Source organism: Salmo salar, chromosome ssa03 (assembly GCF_905237065.1).
Source record: "Salmo salar chromosome ssa03, Ssal_v3.1, whole genome shotgun sequence".
NCBI classification, from domain to species: Eukaryota; Metazoa; Chordata; class Actinopteri; order Salmoniformes; family Salmonidae; genus Salmo; species Salmo salar.
This window is the reverse complement of record NC_059444.1, coordinates 101,351,905-101,361,836: the sequence shown is the minus strand read 5'-3', so window position 1 is coordinate 101,361,836 and position 9,932 is coordinate 101,351,905.

The window sequence follows — 9,932 nt, the reverse complement described above, 5'->3', positions numbered from 1 at the left end:
CTTTCCCCCTCTCTCTCTCTTTCCCCCTCTCTCTCTCTTTCCCCCTCTCTCTCTCTCTTTCCCCCCCTCTCTCTCTCTCTTTCCCCCTCTCTCTCTCTCTTTCCCCCCTCTCTCTCTCTTCCCCTCTCTCTCTTTCCCCCTCTCTCTCTCCCTTTCCCCCTCTCTCTCTCTCCCTTTCCCCCTCTCTCTCTCTCCTTTCCCCTCTCTCTCTCTCCCTTTCCCCCTCTCTCTCTCCCTCTCCCCCCTCTCTCTCTCTCCCTTTCCCCCTCTCTCTCTCTCCCTTTCCCCCCTCTCTCTCTCTCTCCCTTTCCCCCCCCCTCTCTCTCTCTCTCCTTTCCCCCTCTCTCTCTCTCTCCCTTTCCCCCTCTCTCTCTCTCTCCCTTTCCCCCCTCTCACAGTTCCATTCTGCAGTACCCACCTGTATTTGTTGCCAAAGTTAGTGGGGCTGTGCACTTTTCCCCCCGTCCAATAGCAGCGTGGCTCGATGTGTCACTCAGTCCCAGATGTATGATTGGCCCATTCTCAAACAGCTGACCCCCCCCCCCCCACACACACAGAGCCCCCTCCCCTCTTAGCTAAACACTTCTTCAACTGAACTCTCTCTCTCTATCCGTCTCTCTCTCTCTTCCGTCTCTCTCTCTCTATCCGTCTCTCTCTCTCTATCCGTCTCTCTATCCTCTCTCTATCCGTCTCTCTATCCGTCTCTCTATCCGTCTCTCTATCCGTCTCTCTATCGTCTCTATCCTCTATCCTCTCTATCCGTCTCTCTATCCGCTCTCTATCCGTCTCTCTATCCGTCTCTCTATCCGTCTCTCTATCCTCTCTCTATCCGTCTCTCTCTCTATCTCTCTCTATCCGTCTCTCTCTGCTCTCTATCCGTCTCTCTCTCTCTCTCTCTATCCGTCTCTCTCTCTTTCTCTCTATCCGTCTCTCTCTCTCGTCTCTCTATCCGTCTCTCTCTATCGTCTCTCTATCCGTCTCTCTCTCATCGTCTCTCTATCCGTCTCTCTCTCATCTCTCTCTCTCTCTCTCTATCCGTCTCTCTCTCTCTCTCTCTATCCGTCTCTCTCTCTCTCTCTATCCGTCTCTCTCTCTCTATCTGTCTCTATCCGTCTCTCTCTCTCTATCCGTCTCTCTCTCTCTCTCTCTCTATCCGTCTCTGTGTGTTTATTTTGGTCTTTGTATCCAGGTGTCTCCCTCCACCTGTCTGTATTTATCATCCATGACCTGATTTTGTTGGCCAGGATTCAATCCCACAATGCAATGTTTACGGTAAACGCTGCATATGTCGGCTTATTTTGAAATGACCCTTTTAGAAGAAGAAATAAAAGCAGTGATGATACAGAATCGGTTCTGTCTGGAAGTAGAGACCCGCTGGACTCTGAGCGCCGTGGAAAAACTGGAAGTGGATTCTGGAATGGGGTTTTACTCCCTCATCTCATAATATTGAATCACAGGAAATGTAAAATGTTCCAATGTGTAACCTAAAGGAAATGATGTCATCATCTAGCTGTGAGCTCATTGGTTGGAGATTTTTGGACAATGCGCCATTTTATTTGTATTTTTTAAATGGCGCATTGTCTAAAAAAAGCAGTGATGGTATTGAATCCGGGCCTTTCTGGAAGTAGAGACCCGCTGGTCTCTGAGCGTTGTGTAAAAACTGGAAGCGGATTCTGGAATGGGTTTTAGTCCCTCATCTCATATTGAATCACAGGAAATTTACAATGTTAACCTAGAGGAAATTATGTCTTCCTCTAGCTGTGAGCTCATTGATGGAGATTTTGATCTCCCAGACAGGAAATAACCTGTTAAATGTTGTTTTCATGAAGGAAGTGTGTGTCCTTACAGCTGTCCAGAGCTCTGATCTGGTGGGACGTTAACCTCTCTGACTGGATCCCCGATCCCGGTCGGACGTTAACCTCTCTGACTGGATCCCCGATCCCGGTCGGACGTTAACCTCTGACGGGATCGCCGATCCCGGTCGGGCGTTAACCTCTCTGACGGGATCGCCGATCCCGTTCGGACGTTAAAACCTCTCTGACTGGAAGAATTTCTTTTAATTTCCCTCTCTAAAGGCACAGCCATTATCATGGAGAACGATCTGTTGGTCATTGATATAAAAACCATCTCACTTCCTGGTTTCACTCCTCCTCCACAACTGGAATCTGGTGCTTCATCTCCTCCATTATCATGTAAATGTGATCCACTGTGATCTAGTCCAAGAGGTCAATGATGTGGTGTTAGTGGATGGATATGTGTGTGTGTGTGTTGACTGTTGGTTCACACAGGTGAGAGGTTAGAGTACCTCACTGTAGTTCTTGGTAATGCCTGTGTATGACTCAAGTGTTTCTGGGTAATTTACTAAATGTAACTATATAAATAAAAATAAAAAATCAACTTTTTTTATTTTTTTTACTTTGTGAAACTGGAACTCTCTGTTTTATTTTTTTGGTGATTAAATCTTACTCTTGTGCCATTGGTTCACCTGGATGCCAACAACCAATAAAAGGGGATTTTGAACACTTACTACCTACGTGTCTGTTCTCTCTGTTTTTATTGGACACTGCAACACATCGTGATGGGCGGGTTTTACGTCGTCCTGTCGAATCAGGAAGTGGAGGATTTCTTTGTGATTTGAAACATTTTTTTAGTCCACATCTCCTCCTCTAAATATGGTTTTAGGGGCCCAGTTTTTTTTACCCCAAAATAATCTGTATTTTGCCTATTGAATAGAACGGCGAGTCCCCATTTCAAGGTCAGTGATTCGTACGTTCTATTCATTCTATTTCTAAACACGTAATCCGATTTATTAACTTTCGGACAACATAGAGCTTCTACATCTCCAGGGCCTCAACTTACATTTACCAGCCGCGGTCCTGACTGACGACCACAATGGGGACAGCTAGTCTCGCTGGGGTCTGACACAAAAAATTACATACTTTACAACTTAAACATTTTAAGGGGTGGAAGGTAGCCTTGGGGGGGGGGGGTGGTGTGTTAGAGTAACTGAAAGGTTGCCTCGAGCTGACAAGGTGTTAAAAAAAATATATAATCTTTCTGCCCTTTGAACGAGGCAGTTAATCGCTAGTAGGCCGTCATTTGTAAAATAAGAATTTGTTCTTAAACTGACTTGCCTAGTTAAAATAAAGGTCAAATTTGAGATGGGATAATGTACGTTCCCTTGAATTTGTTCTGGATTTGGGGACTGAAGAAACCCCGACTGGCTTTTTTAATTTTACCTTTATTTAACTCCGGAAAATTACAGAAAATGATGTCACGGCTTTAGAAGCTTCTGACAGGCTAATTGACATTATTTGAGTCAATTGAAGGTTTACCTGTGGATGTATTTCAAAGCCTACCTTCAAAACTCAGTGCCTCTTTGCTTGACATCATGGGGAAATCAAAAGAAATCAGCCAAGACCAAAAATTGTAGGCCTCCACAAGTCTGGTTCATCCTTGGGAGCAATTTCCAAATGCCTGAAGGTACCACGTTCATCTGTACAAACAATAGTACACAAGTATAAACACCATGGGACCATGCAGCCGTCATACCGCTCAGGAAGGAGACTCGCTCTGTCTCCTAGAGATTAACTTACTTTGGTGCAAATCAATCCCAGAACAACAGCAAAGGACCTTGTGAAGATGCTGGAGGAAACAGGTACAAAAGTATCTATATCCACAGTAAAACGAGTCCTATAATCGACATAACCTGAAAGGCCGCTCAGCAAGGAAGAAGCCACTGCTCCAAAACCACCAGAAAAAAGCCAGACTACGGTTTGCAACTGCACATGGGGACAAAGATTGTACTTTTTGGGGAAATGTTCTCTGGTCTGATGAAACAAAAATAGAACTGTTTGGCCATAATGACCATCGTTATGTTTGGAGGAAAAAGGGGGAGGCTTTGCAAGCCGAAGAACACCATCCCAACTGTGAAGCACGGGGGTGGCAGCATCATGTTGTGGGGGTGCTTTGCTGCAGGAGGGACTGGTGCACTTCACAAAATAGATGGTATAATGAGGATGTAAAATTATGTGGATATATTGAAGCAACATCTCAAGACATCAGTCAGGAAGTTAAAGCTTGGTCGCAAATGGACAATGACCAAGCATATTTCTGAAGTTGTGGCAAAATGGCTTAAGGACAACAAAGTCAAGGTATTGAAGTGGCCATCACAAAGCCCTGACCTCAATCCTATAGAAAATGTGTGGCTCGAGCAAGGAGGCCTACAAACCTGACTCAGTTACACCAGCTCTTTCAGGAGGAAGGGGCCAAAATTCACCCAACTTATTGTGGGAAGCTTGTGGAAGGCTACCCGAAACGTTTGACCCAAGTTAAACAATTTAAAGGCAATGCTACCAAATACTAATTGAGTGTATGTAAACTTCTGACCCACTGGGAATGTGATGAAAGAAATAAAAGCTGGAATAAATCAATTCTCTCTACTATTATTCTGACATTTCACATTCTTAAAATAAAGTGGTGATCCTAACTGACCTAAGACAGGGAATTTTTACTAGGATTAAATGTCAGGAATTGTGAAAAACTGAGTTTAAATGTATTTGGCTGAGGTGTATGTAAACTTCTGACTTCAACTGTATATACCAGGCGGTGTCAGAGGAAAGCCCCAAAAAGACTCCAGGCACCCAAGTCATAGACTGTTCTCTCTGCTACCGCACGGCAAGCGGTACCGGAGCGCCAAGTCTAGGACCAAAAGGCTCCTTAACAGCTTCTACTCCCAAGCCATAAGACTACTGAACAGATAATCAAATGGCCACTCGGACAAGCTGGCTGTTTTATGCCTTTTATTGAGGAGTGGCTTCTGTCTGGCCACTCTACCATAAAGGCCTCATTGCTGGAGTGCTGCAGAGATGGTTGTCCTTCTGGAAGGTTCTCCCATCTCCACAGAGGAACTCTGGAGCTCTGTCAGAGTGACCATCGGGTTCTTGGTCACCTCCCTGACCAAGGCCCTTCTCCCCCGATTGCTCAGTTTGGCCGGGCGGCCAGCTCTAGGAAGAGTCTTGGTGGTTCCAAACTTCTTCCATTTCAGAATGATGGAGGCCACTGTGTTCTTGGGGACCTTCAACGCTGCAGAAATGTTTTGGTTCCCTTCCCCAGACCTGTGCCACAACACAATCCTGTCTCTGAGCTCTACGGACAATTCCTTCGACCTCACGGCTTGGTTTTTGCTCTGACATGCGCTGTCAACTGTGGGACCTTATATAGACAGGTGTGTGCCTTTCCAAATCATGTCCAATGTATTATATTTACCACAGGTAGAGTCCAATCAAGTTGTAGAAACATCTCAAGGATGATCAATGGAAACAGGAAGCACCTGAGCTCCATTTCAAGTCTCACAGCAAAGGGTCCTGAACACTCATGCAAATTAAAATTTATTTTTAATAAATTTGCCCAAAAAATTCTACAAACCTGTTTTTTTTTTTTGCTTTGTCATTATGGGGTATTGTGTTTTAAATGTATTTAATACATTTTAGAATAAGGCTGTAACGAAATGTGTAAGAAAGTGAAAGGGTTCATAATGCTCTATCTCTTGTATTGTAATTTATCCTGTATTAGACCTAGAGACCTAATTTACACTGTATTGTGTATTAGACCTAGTTTATTGTGTGTATGTAGGCTGTGTGTGAGACATGTAAAATGTATTTCAGTCCTTGACTAATAAAGCTCTGTAATATATATTAAATCTCATGTTTCATGTGGACCCCCCAGGAAGATTAGCCGATGATTTTGCAGCGGCTAAATTTAGGATCCTAATAAAATACCAAATTATTGATTGAATAACAATTGTTTTTTCCCCCACATGAAGTTGACAACAGAAATTCAAACAAGAAATCTTTCTTTTTCACTTACTAGATTTTTACAAAAACAAAATATGACGGTTTACTCTTCAATGTTGTCATTTCACTTCTGTTCGTCCACGTTACCAGTGTAATAGTCGTTGATAAATGACTGGCCACATCAAAAGGGTTTGTTATAAATGACGGAGACGAATCGGGTTTTTCTGACCATATTATTATTTAAGGAGTTCCAAAGTCTTCTATCTTGTTTTGATAATATAATTACATGTTTTTTGTTGTTGTTAAGTTTAGTCACAAAATGTCTCTAATGACAGTCTGTCAGCTGAGCAGCCTGACCTCTTGTGTAGAACATCTATCAATTCATCATCGAGCCAGAGGGATTTAACAGTTCTCATGTCTTTACCTACACACACACACACACACACACACACACACACACACACACACACACACACACACTTTCCTCCGAGCTGAATAGACCCTTTGTGCTGCAGCATTTTTATCGAGGTGCAGGGAAAGGACAGAGAGGCAGCCTGGGAAATATAGAGATCCCAGAAGAACACACACACACACCTCGAGGTGCAGCATGTCTCCAATCCACTCTGTTAGAGAGGCAGCCTGGGAAAAAAACAGAGATCCCAAAGGAACAGCCCCCTCCCTGGGTCTGAATGAGTGATTTAGCTGAAAAGATGAGTCACACTAATATGACCCAGATCCCTGCAACTCACACTGAGGGTTATGGGTAAAGAGTTGCAGCTGCAGAGGCTGGTCCCCGGTCTCTCCCCCCCTCTCCTCGCTTTCTCCCTCCGTCTGTGTCAGTCTCTCTCTCTCCCTCAGTTCTCACTCCCTCCCTCCCTCCCTCCCTCCCTGTCTATCTGTCAGTCTCTCTCCATTTTGTCTCCCTCCCTCTCTGTGTCAGCCTCCCTCCCTCCCTCCCTGTCTGTCTGTCTCCATTTTGTCTCCCTCTCCTTTGTCAGTCTCTCTCCATTTTGTCTCCCTCCCTGCCTGTCTGTCTCCCTCTCCTGTGTCTGTCTCTCTCCATTTTGTCTCCCTCCCCTCTCTGTGTCAGTCTCCCTCCCTCCCTCCCTCCCTCCCTGTCTGTCTGTCTCCATTTTGTCTCCCTCTCCTGTGTCTGTCTCTCTCCATTTTGTCTCCCTCTCCTGTGTCAGTCTCTCTCTCCATTTTGTCTCCCTCTCCTGTGTTAGTCTCTCTCCTCTCTCCAGTAGTGGTGATGGGCGGGGGATGGAAGACGGTGCCAAACGGCTGCTGCTTCAACCCACATCTGAAAGCTCTGTTACCGTGGCAACACCAGCTGCAGCACGGAGCCAGCCCCTCCCCCCTCCCTCTCACCACCCCACCCGTCGGTCTGGAGGGGGGGATCAGAGTGAGTGTGTGTGTCTGTGCACGCCAGTGTTGAGGCATATCATTGACAGAGACAGCCTACTTGTGAGAGACGGGGGGAAAGGGGGGGTAATGAGGGGGGTGAAATAACAGAGCAGTATATCATTCTGTTATATCACTCTGTTCAGACCAGAGCAGTATATCATTCTGTTCAGACCAGAGCAGTATATCATTCTGTTCAGACCAGAGTAGTATATCATTCTGTTATATCACTCTGTTCAGACCAGAGCAGTATATCATTCTGTTCTATCATTCAGACCAGAGCAGTATATCATTCTGTTCAGACCAGAGCAGTATATCATTCTGTTCAGACCAGAGTAGTATATCATTCTGTTATATCACTCTGTTCAGACCAGAGCAGTATATCATTCTGTTCTATCATTCAGACCAGAGCAGTATATCATTCTGTTCTATCATTCAGACCAGAGCAGTATATCATTCTGTTCTATCATTCAGACCAGAGCAGTATATCATTCTGTTCTATCATTCAGACCAGAGCAGTATATCATTCTGTTCTATCATTCAGACCAGAGCAGTATATCATTCTGTTCTATCATTCAGACCAGAGCAGTATATCATTCTGTTCTATCATTCAGACCAGAGCAGTATATCATTCTGTTCTATCATTCTGTTCAGACCAGAGCAGTATATCATTCTGTTATATCATTCTGTTCAGACCAGAACAGTATATCATTCTGTTATATCAGTCTGTTCAGACCAGAGCAGTATATCATTCTGTTATATCATTCTGTTATATCATTCTGTTCAGACCAGAGCAGTATATCATTCTGTTATATCAGTCTGTTCAGACCAGAGCAGTATATCATTCTGTTATATCATTCTGTTATATCATTCTGTTCAGACCAGAGCAGTATATCATTCTGTTATATCATTCTGTTCAGACCAGAGCAGTATATCATTCTGTTCAGACCAGAGTAGTATATCATTCTGTTATATCATTCTGTTCAGACCAGAGCAGTATATTATTCTGTTCAGACCAGAGCAGTATATCATTCTGTTATATCATTCTGTTCAGACCAGAGCAGTATATCATTCTGTTATATCATTCTGTTCAGACCAGAGCAGTATATCATTCTGTTCAGACCAGAGCAGTATATCATTCTGTTATATCAGTCTGTTCAGACCAGAGCAGTATATCATTCTGTTATATCATTCTGTTCAGACCAGAGCAGTATATTATTCTGTTCAGACCAGAGCAGTATATCATTCTGTTATATCATTCTGTTCAGACCAGAGCAGTATATCATTCTGTTCTATCAGGCTGTTTAGACCAAATTTGATTGTTTATTTACATATTATGGTACCTGAGGATTTATTAGAAACGTTGTTTGACTTGTTTGGACGAAGTTTATTGGTAACTTACGGGATTAATTTGTATGCATTTTGAACGAGGGAAACCGGTGGATTACTGAGTCAAGCGCGCCAACGAAACTGACTTTTTTGGGATATAAAGAAGGACCTTATCGAACAAAAGGACCATTTGTGATGTAGCTGGGACCCTTGTGATTGCAAACAGAGGAAGATCTTCAAATGTAAGTGATTTATTTTATCGTTATTTCTGACGCCTCGGCTTGGTTGGAGAATGTTTTGTACGCGGGGCGCTGTCCTCAGATAATCACATGGTGTGCTTTCGCCGTAAAGCCTTTTTGAAATCTGACAAAGCGACCGGATTAACAAGAAGTTAAGCTTTTAGACGATGTAAGACACTTGTATTTTGATGAATGTTTTTTATTATTATTATTATTATTATTATTATTATTATTATTATTATTACGAATTATGTCTTTTTTAAATTTCGCGCTCTGCAATTTCCCCAGATGTTCCTAGCGACACACCTTCCCCAAAGAGGTTTTAAGCGCCTTAATCAAAAACACAAACCATATTTTTTTCACAGTTGGCTCGGAGAGTCAAATCAGCGACCTTTTCAGGTTACTGGCCCAACGCTTTTAAACCGCTAGGCTACCTGCCTCCCGTTCCCTCTCCCTTCCTTCCTCCCTGACTTTCTCTCTCAGCTCCTCGTAAACTCAATCTCCTACAACATAACACCATGTCTGACACAAACAACAGTATGCAAACACACACAAACGTACACACACTGTAAACCCCCCGCAGGCAGCAAGTCTATGCAGTTTGTTGGTCAGTCAGTAATCTGTTAGGAAACAGACTCTCTCTCGGAAACAGATTGAATGAATATGACAGATTTTACACGAAGAGACAGACAGGACACAAACACACGACGGGGGGTCACACCAGTCTCAGAGGTCACAGCGCTGCGCTGCACAGCTGTAAAAACACACTGGATTAAAAAAAAACGGAGAGGAGGTGAGAGGACCTGGGAGAACACAGAGCAAGTTTCTACACAAACACGAGCTAGCCCAGGGGGTGAAAGGTAGAGGAGAGAGAGAGGGGGTGAAAGGTAGAGGGTAGCGGAGAGAGCGAGAAAGGTAGAGGGTAGCGGAGAGAGAGAGAGGGTGAAAGGTAGAGGGTAGTGGAGAGAGGGGGTGAAAGGTAGAGAGTAGAGGAGAGAGAGGGGGTGAAAGGTAGAGAGTAGAGGAGAGAGAGGGGGTGAAAGGTAGAGAGTAGAGGAGAGAGAGGGGTGAAAGGTAGAGGGTAGAGGAGAGCGAGGTAGAGGGTAGAGGAGAGAGAGGTAGAGGGTAGAGGAGAGAGAGGGTAGAGAGGTATAGGGTAGAGGAG